Genomic DNA, 19,429 nt, shown 5'->3' on the forward strand with positions numbered 1-19,429 from the left:
CCTCACATGTGAAGGACGTGAAGTCAGGCCAAGGAAATAAGGAGAGTTGAGAAGAAGAGATGATGAGTTGGGGACCAGTAGGTAAAATCCAAGGAGCTGAAAGTGGCTAGAGTCTCTCTCTACAGATATCTGTGGGGAAAATTTCTATATATAGATATTCTCTCACCAATGAAGTGAAAAACAATTTATATTTAAGTGCAAAAAGCAGTCTTATAAATCATCATGGATCCAAGTGCATTTAAACTGAGCTGAGACTGAGGTGTGTGCATATATATATATATATATATGTACACACACACAAATATGTATATAAACTATAAACACAAAGGGGTAGGTGGTGACCATATGTGTACAAATAGATAGATATGTAGATAGGATAGACAGCTATACAGTGATTAGTCTCTGTCCAAAAAGAAACATTTTTCAATTCAATGCCCTCCAACCAACACCTCCTTTTCCCTTCTTTTCTTGAATTCCACTGGAATGCAAATATAAACCCTGTAAAATATATCTAAGTGTGTCAGCTAAATGCTTACAGAAGAAAGCTGTGAATCAAAGATTAGGAAGATGGAGAGAATCCATGGTCCATAACAGAACTCAGTAATCCAAATAACTATATGTAAAAGAAAGGCAAATTTCTGTCAAAACTTTTGCAGCTTTTTTTTTCATTTTTAGCACAGAAATGTGTTGAGCTTCTATAAATAGCAAGCCATTCATAAGCTTTTGTTTAAACTGCTACTATAACTGTGCCTAATAGGTGTGAAAAAACATATTATTCTGTCTTAATTTTTTTGAGTCAAAATATCTTTTATTACTGGTAACTATATCTGATCAATTTTGTTGTAATAGTTGATGCATTATATTGATCAACTCAGCAAAAACCTCCTTTGCTTTGGGGAATGTGTTTAACTGCAACAGAACCAGCTAACTGTCCTTTATTTAAGATCAGAGGATGTATACTTCTATTAGTCACGGTTACAGCCCACTACGTCAAACCCATTACCTGTCTCATACCCCAGAGCAAAGCCAAGAGCAAGTACAACAAATGTACAATTTACCAGAAGTATATGTGATCCACATTAGCAACAGAACAGAGGAACTACCATAATAAATACCTTGTAGACACAAAAACAGCCATTTTCATTTTAAATTTTGCATCAGCATCCTAGAACCAAATATCAATGAGAGATTTTCAGGAAAAACACATAATCAGCCTCAAGTTAGTAATTTATAAAATATGCAACTTTCCCCATATGTCTTTGGCTAAACAATACAAATTTTTTTGTCAGATAGTAGTACTTGCTCCTTACATTATCCCAAAGAAATTTTGTAACTTTCTTTTTATGCACACAAGTAACAATCTTTGGTTATATGTATTCCGTTATATTTGAGGAATTTTCACATATATTCCATCCTTAGTGGTGCCACAAATGAGTGTTTTAAGGTCACTTAAAGAATCGCCTCAAAGTTATCAGCAAAAGGAGGTTTAATATAAAAGTGAAAGCGTGACAAAGTTCATTGAAAGGGTTCTCTCTACTACTTAAGAGATACTTAAATTACACAAAGGAAATACAGCATAAAATCTAAGATAAATCAATCTAAACCAAAATTCAACCTCTGGGGGAAGGGGGAAGGAGAATGGGATGGGGAAGTTAAGGATGAAAAGGAATAAGAAAGATCTACCCCTTCTAAACTGAGCTCCAGACTTGACTAACTTTGGGCATAAAGTTTCAACAGCACTAAATAACACTTAATCAATAGCTTACGTTACACAGTTTAACAAAATGTTCATACAGAATTTACTATAGCACAACAGTATCTTACAGCCTAACTTAATAATAAATCTAGAATACTTAAGGATCTAGGAGAGGAATACTCATTTGCTATAGAGTAATCACACTTGCATGCACACAGATGTAAGGAATATATACAAGACATACCTGTGAAAAATTCCCCTCAAATTCAGTGACTTACTCACACTGGATGCTTTTGCATCTTCTCAACAGCAAAGAGTTGAGCTTTGAGGAGAGGAGGTATCAGTCCAGGCTTCATCAGTGGTGCTTGATGTTGGTTCGGCAAGTTCAGCAAACCTGAGGGTTGGCTGGTTCTGAGAAGTGTCCATTCAGAGTGAGATTGCTGTTTGCAGCCTGGCAGGTCCAGGAGGGCCAAAGGGTCTCACTTTGGACTTCTTCTTATTGTGTCATAAGAGAGTGGGCTTTAGTCACAACAGTTTTTCATCCTGCCTACAATTTAGGTAAGTAACTTTCTTTAAAATTTTGATGAGTTAAAATGTTTTTCCACTAGGGTTGTTATTCATGCAAGAAAAATAAGTTTCCAAGGCTCTTCATTAAAAAACAGGAGCTCATTAGAGCTCTAGTTCCTAGCTCTAGTTCCAGCACTAGTTCCTTGGAGCAGCTTCTGGTAAGCTCAAGAGGAACCCAGCCCTGCCCAGGTGATGTTCACCAAGGCCAAAGCCTAACAAGCATTTTTCAGATCTCAGTGTGGCCTGGGGGAGGTTACCCAGCCACTCATGGCCATAAATACCCAGTCAATGGAAAGAAAGCGGCTAGGTGCAGAAACCAAAGCAGGCTGCCCTGCTCTGCCTGTACCCACGTGGAAAAATGGAGCACTCCTATATTATGAGATGCTGTATTATACAAAATAAGGGCTTAGAAAATTCAATGTGCCTTGTCTTTTAATTAAACAATTTTCTTGTGAAGGTCCACAAGAAAGTGCATTGCCTTCACCTAATCATCTTCTAAAACATCCTCACATACATTGTGTGCAATATACATTTTTATTTCTAAAGGCTTTCCGATTTCAGTGAATTCATACAGCTTCTTATTTGAAAGCAATGAATGTGAAAAACATTCTCAGGAAAGTGGAAAAAAGGCAAAAGGTTGTTAGTTTGCACAACTTTTGTTCAACATCACATAGTTTTAAACTGCAGCCTTGAAAAAGTAATTGAAAAATACAACAACTAAAATGAAATAGCATTTTAATCATCAGTGAGTATATATTGTTGTATTAGAACTCACACTCTGATGACAGAAGCATTGTTACTTGTAAACTACTGTAAATCTCTCCATGGGAAATGGCTGGAAGGTGAATTAATATCCATGGACAAAGCTACACGTTAGCAGGGCCTCTGGCTGTTTCAAAGCAGCTGAATAAGCACCTTAGTTGCCAAGGCGTTTTAATCCATTTTTTCTTCAATACAAGAACAAAGCAAAAGTTGATTTCTCTGCATGTGTCTGTGGGTTTGTGTGTGTCTCAGTACATTGGTAGTAGGAGCAAAGAAATGATGATATGCCATTTTGAGAATCCCTCATTTTGTATCTTTAATAAAACTTTTTATTTATTGTAATTTGTAATCATTATTGACAATAATGCTGTAATTACAGTATATGTCTTTGATCCACCATTTGCTGACTGTTTTCTATCCTTGATGTAAATTGTTCTATTTTAAAATTGATTTTCTTTCATAGTCTATTTATTTCTACCTTCTAATTTTCTTTCTTATTTGTGGCAGAAATAAAGAAGTTGATAAATAAACGCTAGTCTGATGAATTAAATAAAACAAAAATATTTTTCCTTGACCTTTGCTGTACTTTTAGATTTTTCATTGTTTAAGATGAAATATCCAATAATAGTAACAAAATTTGCACAAGATGCTTGCCTCCCTGACTCTCCCAGGACATGAATATCACTCCCTCCTTGGCATTCTTTAGTATAGTCAGTAATTCTAGGACATTGTAAGACTCTCTTCCATGAGTTAGCCTCATAGAAAAGAGCCAAACTAATCAGTTTTCACTCAAACATTTAAACATCTATTTAACATTTACAATTTAATAATGTCAAATCAAGAATGTAACCATATATAAGTAAGTTGCCTGTGTAAGGGGGCCAAAATTACAAGTCCAAAGCCAACAGATTTATCCAGAATCTCTGAGCTAAAATATTGTACCAAAGAATGTAGGAAGAAGAGGGATCCTGGCCCAAGGAATAGAATCCAAATGACTTGGTTTTTTGCTGTTGTTTTTTGGTTTTGGCTTTTTTTTAATTTTAAGTGCAATCTAAATTTGTTCTTTGGGCAGATATCTGTGGATCCCAGTCATGCTCTGATCATTTACCTAACTGTACACAGAGAGAGATAAAAAACATGGGAAATGGGGTTTGTGAAACTGGGCAACAAATGTAGACTGACATTATAAAACTGAGTTGTTTTATAAACTGTAAAGTAAATAAAGAAAATTTACAAAATTCCATATATTGATCATAAGCAGAATGAGGTATCAATATTTCCTTTTTGGTTGTTTTGGGTTATTGTCTTGCTTTCCTGGTCAGAGTTTTCATAAACTAAACATTTTATAGTCCTAATCTTGTGCTTAGGGACACCCCAACATTTTTTATCATAAAAACAACAAATTTGAACCATGACGAATGTTGATATACATTTCAGAGATAAAGATGGAAGGCAAGAACCCTAAAATTTGTTCAGCAGTGCTGAAATGAGCAACAGGAAGCAGGAAGAATGTAGAAATATGGTGTGTCAGTGCAGACATCTCACATCTTCCTCTGACATGGAAGGACTGAGACCATGCAGATGGAGGCAGCAGGGCCTTCAGTAGAGTGCAATGAAGAGGAGTGTTATTTTTATTTATTTATGTTCCCTTTTAATTTGCCATTTCAGAATTTGCTTAGCTGAAGACTGAGAAAATCTATTGTTTTCATACAACAGCAAGTACAAAAAAGATTTACTGAACAGTCACCTTTTTCAGCAAATATGGGCACAGACCTGCTCTGAAATGTACAAATCATAAGTGTTAACATTTATAGATCCAGAATATCACAGAATTTTACCATATAGTGAAGAATCAGATAATGCAATTCCTAGAGAAATAAGACTCCCATTGGCATCAACAGGGTTTTGCTTGAGGTCAGAATGCAGGATCAGACATTAAATCACAGAGCTGCTGTCAGACCAAGCCAGAAACCATTTCAATACATCACTTCTTCCTCACTATATTTCAAAAACAGTGGGTCTCACCCATCTGCTGCTTTGAATTTTTTTTTAATAAAGAAATGCACACATAACTGATTGAGACATCTGTGTCCTATCTCCAGAATTAAGTTACATGGAATATGAATATGACAAGGTTCTGTGAGTTTCTTTAATGACTTTTTTTCTCCTTTGTAGACAGCTTTGGTAGTCTCCCTAGCTAAAAATATTACAAGAAGCTCAGTATTTCAAAATGAATCTTTTGGTGATTTTTTTAAAGTATCTTAAATATTTTAAACAATAAAAATTTCCCCAAGTATTAATTCTGCTTTCTTCTCTTCCTATTTTGGATATTCTTTGGTACACTTTTTTTCTTATGAGTATAATTAAAGAAGGAAGTGAAAGTACAATTAAATCAGTTAATAGAAAACCTAAGTACAGGGAACAATAGTGAAAAATAAGAGGAGATTCATCAAACAATACTCATGAGGACATGTTGATGGATACAGCACAAGCATCTACAGTGCAGTACATTATGTTCATATAATGACATCCTGGGCCACACATAATTTGCAGAGACTGTGAATTTTAAGCTAAATAGAGAAATTAGAGAGCAAAGGCTTCAAGAGCAGAAATTACTATCAGAGAGGTGAAAAAGAAAGCAGTATAAGAGTGGATGGACAGAGGAGTTCTGAGATAACTGAGGTGGGAAGACAGAGGAGAGCTCAACTCTGCCACACAGACTGTGAAAGGGCAGGGAGAGTAAGTGCTGGTGAAAAATGCTAACTAGGAGCAAATAAATTTGGGACTTTCTGAAAAGGAAAGTGTGAGAAGAACATAATTTTTTATGACACTGAAGTCCTGAAGCAACAGTTAATTGCTGATGAGGAGCCCTTTTGCATGCACATGGCAACCAGACCGAAGTATAACAATAAAAAATAGATCTGGAGACTTCTCTAAAATTCACGAGGATGTGTTTAGCAATGGAATGGCATAGAAAGAAAAAGTTTAAAAAGAACAATTGTCCATACACAATAGACACACTGAAATATTTATACTTTTTCCTACTCTATATGATATACAAATTATTTAGAAGAGGTTGCAACTCTCTTTAGTGTGTGTAAATGAATTAATCAGAATAGTCAACAAGATTTTAATTCAAATATCAAGATTTCCAACAGAGAAATTTGTTGGTTTTGTTAATTAATTTTTCTTTTTTTTAATTTAGTATGCATGTGAATCAGACTATTTGGATTATTTAAGCTAACTTCCCTTAAAAGCTATATGAAAGTCTCCTTACACATTTTTAACAGCCTAACCTAGTTATAAATAATTGCTGTTGACACAGGATTTACACACATCCTTACACTGTGTTACTTTTTTAAATTCAAACAAGATATCTGCTGAGTATTAGCTTCAGGAAGCATGTCAGATATAAATCACTGAGTAAATATCCCTACCATTCATGTGCAACTTAATTCATCTTTTAAACAGTCTAAGATCTTCCCCCTTTTTAATTTTCTGTTAAAAAAAAACACTTGTGTCTCAATTTAATTTGAATATAAAATGTAGGTAATGTAACACCCTGCATGCTGTCAATTTAGGCCCTGAGAACGCTTCATTAGGGCTTGGGCAGAACACAAGGCCAAGAACAGAATACAAAGTTGTATTCACACCATAAGTAAAGCTTTTCAGACTCAAAGGGTTTTTATTGTTTTCTATTTCAATATACCTGATTGGAGCCCAACTCCTCAAAAAAAAAAAAAAAGGGGAAGAAAAAAAATCACATTAAATTTAAACATACAATTACTGAAACAAAATTAGGACTTCAAGTTCAAGAGCTTCAGTCACGTCTGCCATTGTTACATATTAATAATATAAATAATGTAGAGAGGTCAGAACTGATATTTCAACTTTGACACTATTGCTTAGCAAACATGTCAGGAATTTCTTCTTTATCCTTTGCTACTTTTTGCTTTCTTCTGCTTTGGATGAAGTGTTGAGCATGTGCACTCTAATTCTCACTCTGACTGTCACTCACACCTAATTGTGCTGAAACACAGAAAATGTGAGATTGAGCTGGTTGCTCATATCTCTAAAGATAACCCCTACAGACATACTAATCTGAAAGCTCCTATGTGGATACATGTGAATTAACTAAAGAACGGCAGGATAAGCTTACCACAGACCAAATATCCTGCTTTGCAGAATATGTTTTACAATGTTTTACAAATATAATCTACCAGCTTTAAGGGTTTAATCCTACACATCAGAGGTGCTGAGTATTGCTTGTTTAAGCACAAGATAAAAAAGGATGAGCTGCAAAAGGGGTACAGCAAAGCTTGCAGCTGCATTAGCAGGAAAGCAGTGCCACATAAATGTCAGCTTGTTCCCATCTAGTGACAGATGTTAAGGCTAAAGACGAGAAAGAAGAGTTTAGTCCTTGCTGACAGTTCAAAATGATACTTGAGACCACCTCTCTCCAGGCATGCCAATCACCCTCATCTCTACTGTGGTAACCAGAAGTGAGGCCAAAGGTCTGAACAATTTGCTGTAACTATTCAATACTTTGGTCCTTGTCCAGTCCTGACACACACCTGGGAAAACAATGATGCTTATGTTCCACATCCTTCTCTCCCTATTGCATACAGCACAAGGACAAAAATGAATATTTATCTTCTTATAATTTATTTCTTTCTTTTATGCAGAGACATTTATACTGCACAATTCCTGTATTTTTGGCATTCTTACAACTGTTGGCATGTGGAGTGTCTGTTTAGCATTAAGCACAAATGCCTTCCTTTGAAAGGAATTTCTCTTTGAGCTATCTCAAATAAGGTGATCCCAAGGTCCCTTGGTTACTTCTGAATTCTGCATAAATGTTAGAAGAATTTGAACTCTACTCATAAAACATCATGTCCAGTGGATGTTTTTTTTTGGTGGGGGAGAACCCAGCAAATGCCATAAGGGAAACATTTCTGCAAAATTTCTATATTGTGGTGTATGGCTGACCAGCTGTACATAGATTCCTTTCACTCAAATCATAATACAAACTTGTTATTTTTCATGCCATTTTTATCTCATTCCAATGGTCATTATGAAAAAATTTTCTGTCACAAGATTCAGCATAAATATAGCATATCAGGAACATTCAAACGCATTCGAATGTGAGTTAAATATTAAAGTCTCAGTTGTTTAGAACCTTACATTGGCAGTTGTTACTGTAGTATGAAATGGAAAGAGCCTGAAGAAGTAGGCCTGAAGCAACTTGTTATCACAAAATATTCATCATTCCAGTTTAGTAAAAACCAGCCTTACTTTTGCTAAGATATAAAAACAAAGCAAACCCCAATTTTCATGCCAAGGGTCAATAAGCATATTTGTTTCTGCCTCTGAAAATTGTCTTTACTCACAAAGTTCTTCAGTGTGATTTTCAGTCTGCAATAACTGCTGAAACTTTTGGCACTGGTATGTAATGACCATGTCCTCACCAGCCTCCATTTTCTCCACCTGCCCAAAAACATCCCCAAAACAGCGTTCTTCCTGCTTTAATTCCATCATATGCCATGGGGTTTTCTACACTTACTGCATAAGACCTCTAACTAAAATATAAAGTCCATCTATTTCTTTACTGAAAGAATTTTCCCAATGCCATGTTTGACTCACCCCTAGGGAAATGCACTATTCACTACTACCTGCATCACTATTTTATATTTCCTAAATAAAAAGATAATAACAAAACTCTTTGGACACTGGTGACAATCACCTTAAAAAGACTACAAATATAATATTGTGTAAGTAAAGAAGTTTGAGATCAGAGAGAAAATTGTTTTCTCAATCCACAGTGCTCTCTATCACTCTTTTTTCTTAAATTTTCTCAGGGTCTTTGAGCTGCAAAGAAAGGCTTATGCAGTAAAGAACCATGAACCCAGCCTAAGCTCAGGTTATAGAAAAATCCATGATAAAGTCATGTTGCCTAAAACTGTTGCTTTAGGGTTAAAGCTTGTGTCTTGCACAATATAGGTGATATTGTGGTTTAACCCCAACAAGAAATTAAGCACCAGGCATCCCCCCACTCCCTTCCCCTCTAATGGGATGAGGGAGACAACTGGAAAGATAAAAGAGAGAAAACTCATTACTTAGCTTAATACATACAGTAAAAGCTGCATGCACACGCAAAGGAAAATATTAATCCATGGGCAGGCAGATGCTCAGCCATCCCCAATAGCACAGGGCTCCATCACACTTAACAATGACTTGGGAAGGTAGAACAGCATCACCCTGAATGTGCTCCCCTTCCTTCAGCTTTATATGCTGAGCATGATACCAGATGGTATAGAATATTGCTTGAGTCCATTGGGATCAGCTGTCTCTGCTGCATTCCCTCTCAATTTCTTGTGCACTCCCAGCCTCCTTGCTGGCAACTGCAAGAAGCAGAAGAGGCCCTGACTCTGTGTACAGGCTGCTCAGCAGTAATGAAAACATCCCTGTGTTATTTACTCTGTTTCCAGCACAACTCAAAATATACCCCCACCCTAGACACTGTAAAGAAAATTAACTCTACCCCAGCCAAAACCAGCACTGGTGAATACCAGGACTGTTCTTGTACTCTCAATTTTGTTCTCATATCCTTTTCTGTGATGATATGAGCTGTCCTTTCCACCCCAGAGCTGAGAAAAAATATTCATAATACCTTTGTTGAAACTTACATGTTCCTTAAAAACACATAAACTATAGGTTTGTTTTAATTGTTAGAATAATTTGTGACTTAAAGTATTCAGTTTTAGGACAATTAGAGGACTCAGTTTTAGGACAAGAACAATAAAATTGTCAAAGGAAGCAGACAGGCAGATGAAGTCAAGGTTCTAACCACATTACAGAAAGAAATAATCTAGGTTTATGTTTTAACCTAAAACTTCCTTTGCAGAAAATGAGCAAGTTTTATTTCAGTGTCTTTTAACAGGTAAAGCTATTATCTAAATTTTAAATGCAATAATTACTCAAAAATTTCCTAAACTAAGAAAAAAGGAGACTGAGGAAATGAGCCAGTGAGAAACTCTAGCTGAGTAGTTCAGATCTGACAATTTAAGACTAGTATTTTTGGAGTTTTTGACATAGTAGTTTTTATTCTTTATTGTCTGTACTATATTTTCAGTTTCTTGAGTGAAGAGAAAAATCTTACCTTCCTCGATTGAAATGCAGCAGAAATGCAGTGGATGTAGTATAAAAACTAGCTAAACTCTTGAGTTAAGGTCTCAAACCATGTTTGCATATGTTTTCAGCAGTGCAAATAGAAGAAGAGTGGAAACAGAAATAGCAAAAAACTTAGATAAAAATGAAACAATTACATTCAAGTGGTAAAAAATAAAATGGTACAGTGCAATATAAAAGCTAAGTTATGAGAAGGACAGAGAGAACCTCTGTTTTACCCTAAGAAAGGAAATTGTTCTAATTCCTCTGAACATATAATAGAACTAAAGGCTAAGGCTATGAATAAGCCACCTTTTACTTTTAGACTGAATATAAAGTGAGAGGTGCATACTGAATACAAATGCTGACTTGCTATAGATCATGCTGCCAGAGAAATCTGAAGTTAGTTAGCGGAGTGCATCCACCAGTGGACGGTATCCCTGCAGCAGGGAATCATTAATCATCTGCATAACTGCCTTCTTGCCTTTGAAGGAAATCAGGTCTGCCATTCCCTAGCATCACAGAAGGGTCTGAATGCATGCATACCTGAAGGAGTGAAACAGAGTCATTTGTTCAACAGAATCATAAGAAATCAAAACAATGTTTTTTGCTTATATCACACTGAAAACAGGGGTCAGTCAAACTCTCTAGGCTGGGTGAGTAACTCATCCCCTATTAATGTAAGGGAAACAGAAGGGTATATCCATATGACATCAAATAAGAATCATTATGAAATAGGAATCTAACATAGATGAATTGATAAAACCCCAGTCATGCTACCTCCTCTTTTTCTTCTTTTTTTCTCCCCTCTGGTTCCAAGATTCAACAGTACAAGAAGGAATGGCAAAAACCTGAGCTCACATTAATCCAACACGTTTCAACATGAGAATCTTGTTTGAAGAACTGCTAGGACTTGTTTCTATGTATGCCATGACGAAAACAGAGAGACTCTAGTTTTAGAGAAGTTTGGAATTTAGAGATGTCTATTTGGACTACATATATTGGAAAAAGGATTGGTTTGAACATTTGAATTTCACTTGAGTGAAGGTCTTTGAATACATGCTGTGTTTGAAAGACTTGCTTGTTCAGTGTTCATGCTGTAATATATGTCGTGATTCTGAGTTTATTACCTCTTTTTTCTTTCCTATGGGCCTTGCTCATATGGGTTCTTATTAGTTAGGGTTTCTTTGGTAAATCATTAAAAAAATATAAAAATATTTGAAACAAATGACATGTGAAATACCTAATCCATATTTTGAATAATACATGGAAAATCTCAGGCTAACAGCTGGAAGTATGCTAAATTTAATGCGATGGAAGGAATAAAGTTGACAAAGGAAAAAAGAAACAGATTCCCTGAGTAGACATTTTGGGTGTTGCCAGAGTTTTGACAAGCTCATGCCCAAAAGACTAATTGAAGGATTGGTCACCTACACAATCTCTCACAGGAAGATAATTCCACACTGAGTCTGAGTTTCCAGCTAGGAAAATGTCTCATCCCTACACCCTGCAGCAACCCCACTGTGCTTGAAATTGGCTATAACACAACATTTATTTCTGCTTCAACACAGCTTTCAGTCTAAAACAGCAAGTGTCTTGTTAATTTGAGCTCCCACCTTAAAGATAAAACAGCAGCATGCCTTTCATGTGTAAATCACACACAGAATCACTAGGTTGGGAGAGACCTTCAAGACCATCAAGTCCAACCCATTCCCTAACACCTCAACTAAACCATACGACAGACTGAATCGAATGATAAAGGAACACTTTGACAGAAGGCTTCACACTTACTGAAGAAGTGTCTTCTCTGCTCCTTAGAAGAGTAGTTTAGTACAATTGTTTTTACACTAAGCCCTTTTAGGATCAGATCTGCACTGTGTAGTAACACAGTGCTCCATTGCTGTGATGACTAAGCAAAAAAACCCCTCTTTTATTTTGTCCGTGGTAATCTGGGTAGAGAAGTCATTACTTTTGATTTTGAACTACAGGAAATGCCATTTCCACCTGAATAAACTTAATTGCAGCATCCACTTTTTCCATTATGCCTTTTCAGATTAGTCTTCCCTTTCTTCATAGATGGAATATTTCAAACAAACAAAGTCAGTTATTCTCCCCTTTTCCAAATATAACCTTCTGGTCTATCTTCAAATAATTAAATGTTCTGTGTAATATTAGTTTAATTACTGACAAATACAGCCTTTTTGGTTTGGACAGTTAGTTTGGTTTTCTTACTATAACAGAAGGATTGTTTGGGGATAAGGGTCTTAACAGGAACACAGGTAGCTTTATATTGCCTTCGGCTATATCCATGTGAACTTTCATATTTGAAAGCTATTTTCTCTACAGAAATTTATTTATTTAAAAAACACAGAAATTCACAAGAACGTGTGCTGAACAAAGTTGCTGTTATTTATGGATTTTTAACATACAGTATGCCACATCTGATTTTCAGAAAATTATTCACAGTTCAAATTTCTGAAATATTTCCATATACCAGCCTTCCAACAATGGCCAATCTCAAAGGAGTGTTTTACATTCTCTGGTCCTTCCTGTTGGCAGTGTTTATATAATTCTCATTCTATTGTTGTAGAACAATAATTTAGTAAAAGCAATTTTAAACTGCTCTCTTAAAAAAAAAAAAAAAAAAAAAAAACAACTTCTATATTGCTTTTAAAAATTCAATCTGTTTGTAAATAGGGAGGAGGTAGAAAATAAATGCTTCTAAGTTTTGATTTCTCTGAGAAATTGTCAGTAATTGTAAAGTGGAATGACTGCTCGAGTCTCAGCTTCTGATAGTAATGAGAAAAGGCAGAAAAAGGAGGTAGATTTCTGTGCAGTATATGTCTGCTGTACCCTTGTTTATTTTTTATGTTCTGAAAAACATACACAATCCATCTCCCTAAAGCTATTTTTTAGCAGTCTGCTTAAATATGTTCAGCAAATACAGATAAGAAGTACCATTGGGCTTTATGATTGGAATGGTTTCAGCTCTGACACATCCTGAGCAATGTGCACTGTAGTTTAAAGATTCATATTCTGAAATACATTTGCTGTAACAAATTTTTCATTCACAGATAAGTAAGCATCACACGACAGCGAGCATTTGATGGATAGAAAAATGCACTTCAGGTACACAAAGTGCACGACTTTTTCAGCACATCACCTATCAAAAGGATAACTAGCTAAATTCATCTTATGATTGCTTGTTTTACTTTGCTTTTTTCAGGGGTAAAATAAACACTAGTTTAAATTAGTCAATACTCATGAAGGTACTCAACTGACAAGTGAGGGGAGGAAAATCTTCTGTTTACTTCTGTGACATTCTCACTGCATTTTTCAGAGAATCTTGCTATCAGTTATTGACATGACTAATTATATTCCACACACCCAGTTTAGATGCACCCATTTTAGATGGAGTATCTAGTTTATTAATTGCTTGAGTACAAAGCTTCTAATACTCAATTAAATTTCTTGATAACTAAATTTGAAAGAAATGCAATCTACTCTGTTTCTAAAGCCAAAAGAAAGAAAAAATGAGTCAAATGAGTGCAAACAAAAACGCAAATGTTGCCAATGAAAGCATTTTTTTAAGGCATTTAAAATGCTGAAGTAAAAACATCCAGTAACTGTAACATGACATCTTTATGAAAACTGAGATCTTTCTCGACATTTGTGGAATCATTTTTTTCACTTTTCATTAGGAGAAAATGATTTCAATTATCTTCATGGAAACAGTTAATGGAGTTCATGGAAATCACACTTATACAGTTAGCAGTTTTCATTAGTTATTGTAAATTTAAATGTAGAGATGTTATTTTATTTTTGCATTGGAGTCTAATGTCAATAAATTTTCATCCTGACAGCTTGAATGTCACAGTATTTGTAACAGATTTTTTGCAATATCTTTAGTCCCTGAAAATTATTGTTTCTACGTATTCTATGGAAATAGTAATATATCCATGAAAACCCCAAGCTCAGTTTGACTACTTTACATGCAAGAAAGAGGCATACAGGCCCCAGCACTAGGAAAAAATCCAGTAATTTAATCATGCTCAAACAGCCTCTTCCGAGAACACTCCATAACCAGAAAATATTGCCTTCATCCTTATCTTACTTTTTCCAATGAACTCTTCAACCAAGTGATGCAAAACTGAGACAAATTGTACATCCCCAATGCTTTTAAGAGTAGCTGAATTGGTAGCATCTTTATAATGCAATGAGTGAGTGAGACCTTTGGCCCTGCAATACCTTTCCAGCAGAACACACTAAAACCCAGTCCAAGGAAAAGGCTAGATGCTTCAGACTCATTCTTTGGGCAGCACTGGGGAACAGAAAACATAGCTTTGGTCTCAGAAAACAGCAGTATTGTCAAGGTTTTTGGTTTTTTTTTTTTTCATTTTCAGTGAGAAACAGGATAATGAATATCAGCTCCTCCAGAAGGGAGAAATAGACAAGGTAGAGGAAAAATCCAATTACATCACTATGCCATGGAACAATCCAACAACAACAAAAGGATAGACTTATGAATGTATAGATAACTTATACTTTAAGAACAGGATAGTACAATTGAAATTAATATTACTTAAATAATTTCAGATTTTTTAGTTCCGCACTGCGTGGCATTTCTTCTGACTGTTGCCAGAAGAAGCTATCCACCCCTCCCCTACTCAGGCCAGGATTAACAGTCTTTTCTTCTTTGCCCTGATGCCCTAAACAGAGCTTCTAATTTAAAATCCTATTTTGGCAAAACATTTAAACGTAAGACAATTCCATGACAATCCATTTAAGTGGTTTGTGCCTATATGGGGTCTGCATGTAGCAAGATAGATAGAAAGAGAAGTAGAAAAGAAGAAAGGAAGGAAAATAAGTGGGTCGAAAACTGACACCGTGGATCTTGAGTCTATTCAGCACAACACTAACTAAAACAGATAGAATTCTCTTCACTTCAGTCACATAGGAAAGTGAAGCTCTCTTACCCACTCTCCCATATTCTCTTTTCCTACCACACTCATACTCTTCCTGTGCATGTGTATGTGCCATGCAGTCAACATGCAAAAACCCTACAATGCCAAAAAAAGCCCTGTGTTTCTGCTGTAACATCACAACTTCAAAGCCTTAGAGACCAGCCAATAATTGTAGCATCAAGCTGTAAGAAGACCACGATTCTAGGAAGAAAACTTCATCTTAAAAGAGATAGAAAGGTGAAGCTAACTGATTAATTCTAAAATTAGTTATTCAAAAAGTGCTCAATTGCCTTTTGCATCGCATGGAAAGTAAAAAAGGACTTCAGAGACAATATCTAGATATAATCAACTTGTTCTTCAAAAAAATGTTGGTACTGTATCTCTCAAAATCTCATAGTTAATAATTGCCAGGGAAATCAAAAAATGTTCAAACTCATGAGTTTGGACTCACTTTACCATGTCAGCTCCCTGTTATTTTAATCCCTTAGCCTCTGAGTTAATTTTATGGCTACAAATATTAGGAAAAAATAGAACTGTATATAATTATGAATTACCAACAGATAGGATCATTAATAGAGTACATTTCATCTCACTAGTTATGTATCTGGCAGTCTAATTGTTTGTAAACCTCAAAGCACATGTATTGCTCATTCCAAGTTTAAGAAACTCTGTTTAGAAGTTCAGCTGGGGTAAGATAGCCTTTAAAAATCTAATTAACACTATTTTTTGTCTCTTTCAACTTAGATTACCTACTTCACATGCAGTTAGCTGACTTACGGATAAAAATAAATTAACCTATTTGTTCTGCTTGTGAATGTAATCCCATCCAATAAATCTGTCTGAGGCAGAGTCTATTTTCACAGCATCCTTTTTCTTCAGGTATTTCCTTTCTCCTTGGAGGCATACATATATCCAGTTTATGGGAACAAGGAAGCACAATTTCCAAGAGACACAATTCTAGTATCCCTTTAAAGATTTCTGAATAATTGTATGTGTTAGCATTATTGTGCCTCCATGTCCATCTACTAAAGTGAAAAAGTTGCCAGACAAATAGTCAACCTCTCGAGTATGTGCAAGTCCATGTAAGACCTACACAGAGCAAAGACGGAACTCGCATGAAACATCATCTAGGATACATCATTCTGTTTCCTATATGAGAACCTATTTTTCTCAGACTGACAAACTTAGAGAGTGAATGAAAGTCTGCACAATCAGGGTCCAAAATAAAATTTTATCGTGTTATACCATCTGAATTTTTCTAGAACTCAGTTCTCCTGTGCCTTGGAAATTTCCATTTTGCACAGTTGAATGAATTTAGAACTTTTTGAAGAAATTAAAAAAAAAAAAGAATGGAAAGAGACTGGTGCAGTCTTATTTACTCTAGAGCTTATTTAAATTAGTCTTCAACATATCTTTGACCATAATGATCTCAGTGCATCAAGGATTTCTAGGCCCATTCACCCAACCAGCAACATACAATGCAAATCTACCACACACTTAACATTACGATTGCAGCGAAGGTAGCCCAGCTGGACAATGCATGAATGCACTTTCTTGTGGGCATAAATCTAGGCCATGAGCAAGTAATATCTCAGTATTACATAATATATTGTTACTGCACAGGATCTATTCTTCCTTTGCAAGCAGCAAAGTCTGAATGTATTTATTGAACACAGCAGGTTGTTGGGGACCTATTATCCACATATGCATTTTGAGGAATCTTTACTTGGCAGTAGAATTAATCTGACTGAATACTCACTCACACATGTGAGGTCCTGGAGCAAACCTCCTAGTCTACTTTCATCAAAGGGGAATACAACTCAAATGCCCCAAGATGTGAACCAAAGCAGAGGTAAGTGAGGGCAATTCCTAAAGTAGATAAAATTTGTGATCTATTTTAGGTTTCAAATTACCTTTCTATGATTTTTAAAGGACATTGATCTATCAGAGTCCAAGAAGAACAGCACTGTTTGCAGTATGTATATTATTTCCTTCATCTGCAAGTCTCTGCCAATTCATCAAAATAAAAAAACCCACATTAAAGTTCTGGACATAAATGAAGTAAATACTGCATTATCAAAAGTCAACTAGCAAGACAGTTGCAAAACTGACTGCGTTTACATATAGATTCACTTCAGACTCTTCTTTCCTGACTTTGCAGACAAAAGTGTGGAAAATTACTAATGAACTAGTCATTGGATTTCTGACTTCCTACAAGTAATCAGTTCCTCCATCAATAAACCATCTTCATTAAAGGTTAACAGAACCACGGAGTTTTGTTTTCCCCTTCTGGCAATTAGTCAATGAATGATATTTAAGTTCCCCACTAAGCAAGGAATGTTTTTATGACAAGAGGTTTTAAGGAAGGAACAAGTACAGCTAGGTGGAAATTATTCTCTAAGAAACAAAATTGTGATCCTTTGGAAGGGTAAAAATAGCAGGAAGGTATGAGGTAAGAAAAGGTGGTTTTTTTAAAATATATTCCATTTTCTGCTGCCCATTATTTTCTTCCTGTTAGAGGACTTTATACAAACACATTTACTGCCTGTATAACTTATATCACTCTGTATTTCACAGTTTCACCCAGCTCTTCATGCTGAAACGTCTTCAGCTAAAAATCCCCTGTGCCCATCTGGGTGCCTGACCTCTGTGGGCACCAAGACCAATATGATTAAAGGGAAATTGGCTTCTACTGTGTCTTAAATCCCATTCACAGGGATAATTCTGCACCCTATCAGTCTACTGACAGGCATGCCAAGGAGAACTAGACTATTATTTTTTTATATCTCTTTTAGCTTTGGCATTTCTGCATATGATAAATATATAAATCTATTACAAAACTATATACTCTTGACACTAGAGGATCATAATATTAACACAATTCTCATAACATTTTAATTCCCTATGATAAAATTTGAAAAAAATTGCAGCTGGTTTTGCCAGAAAAGAAGTAAATTTTCAATTGAACATGTAAAATTTCTATGAACCAGAAGAATTTTTCATATGATTAAGGTGGTTTTTTTACCATATTGCTGAGCTTAGAAACAAGTTTAAAGTTCTGCACGTGTTCCTAGCTAAACTCCCCAGTTTATACCTTGATGGAAGAATAAATAATTTGAAATTAAAATGTGTTGCTTAAGATCAATGAAAGTTCTGATATAAAGAGCCATGGCTTTCCTTCCCATAATCACGTCCAAACACAAAATGTGGCAACTTATTAAAATTCTAGGCCATCTATTCTTTAAAGCAAACTAGTGATTTTCAGGTTTGTCTCCTGGTTGTTTGTGGGATTTTACAAAGACCTGCTGTTTAGCAAGCTCTTGCTTCCCTCTCATCTGCATGCTTGTGCAGCAAGCTTTTGGTAGGGAGGGTTCTCAGCCCAATCAGCTCCCTGAAATAGTTCTTAATTTTGGTGTGTCATTCCAGTATCAACACAAGCAACGCAGGAGTTCATCAGCCTTATTTTTTGACAGGTCTGAGCTGTTCTGTGTATCCCAGTCAGAGATGATATAAAAGATAAAGCCAAGCATTGTCTAAGGCAGATCCTGCTCCTCCTCCTCCTCTGTGGGCCTTTTTTTTCTATTAAACTGTTTCTAGCTTCAAGATGAATTTCTGCAGCTGCTTCATGAAGTAGCCAGGCGAACTGAGCAGAAAAACAACCAGAAGGAACAAAAGAGCAGAATGATTCTTTAACTTCATCCACTGCTCAGTGAGGCTTGTGAGGGACATTAAACTCATTTAAATAGAGTTTATAAAATAAAACAATTTCCATCAAATGCGAGTAAAATAAAGCTTAATACTGAAAAGAATTTTCCCTTACAGGAAAAAATGGGTAAGTATTTTAAAGGAAGAGTGTAATAATAAGAAACCCAAACATTTCTGGGAAAAACCACTGCAATTTCGAGGGGTGGTATTTTATTCCTAAAAGAAAAATAATCCTTTTCAAGATGATACAGTTACAAGTGCAAATGAAAACTCTGGTCTGCAAAGAAAATAAAAGCCTCTGATATCTAATAAGAATTACAGTCTTAAGGTTTTTGTTTTTAATGCCATGTACATATTCAATAGGACTTGTTATATCTGAACTGTTTTTATATGTAACTAAGAAGGTGTGGATTCTACAGTTTTATGGTAAGGTTTAAATACAAGCATGATCCTTTGAAGAAATTCAATACAGTCATAGGAAATACCATTCCCCTTATTCGACTGTGGACAGAAAATACATATATTTTTTACAGGATCATTTTCAATACAGTACCTTCAGTTAGTTCAC

The 19,429-nt window shown here is 35.5% G+C and overlaps 1 long non-coding RNA gene across 1 annotated transcript in view; it reads right to left on the reverse strand.

The window, feature by feature from the left end:
• Positions 1–1,490: 1,490 nt before the first annotated feature.
• Positions 1,491–19,429, reverse strand: part of LOC113458843 (uncharacterized) — a 387,535-nt gene continuing 369,596 nt past the window's right edge. Inside the window, exon 5 of the long non-coding RNA XR_003379488.2 lies at positions 1,491–2,243. This is a non-coding gene — a long non-coding RNA (uncharacterized LOC113458843). The remainder of the gene's footprint in view (positions 2,244–19,429) is intronic.

This window comes from Zonotrichia albicollis, chromosome 5 (genome assembly GCF_047830755.1).
Source record: "Zonotrichia albicollis isolate bZonAlb1 chromosome 5, bZonAlb1.hap1, whole genome shotgun sequence".
Classification (NCBI taxonomy): domain Eukaryota; kingdom Metazoa; phylum Chordata; class Aves; order Passeriformes; family Passerellidae; genus Zonotrichia; species Zonotrichia albicollis.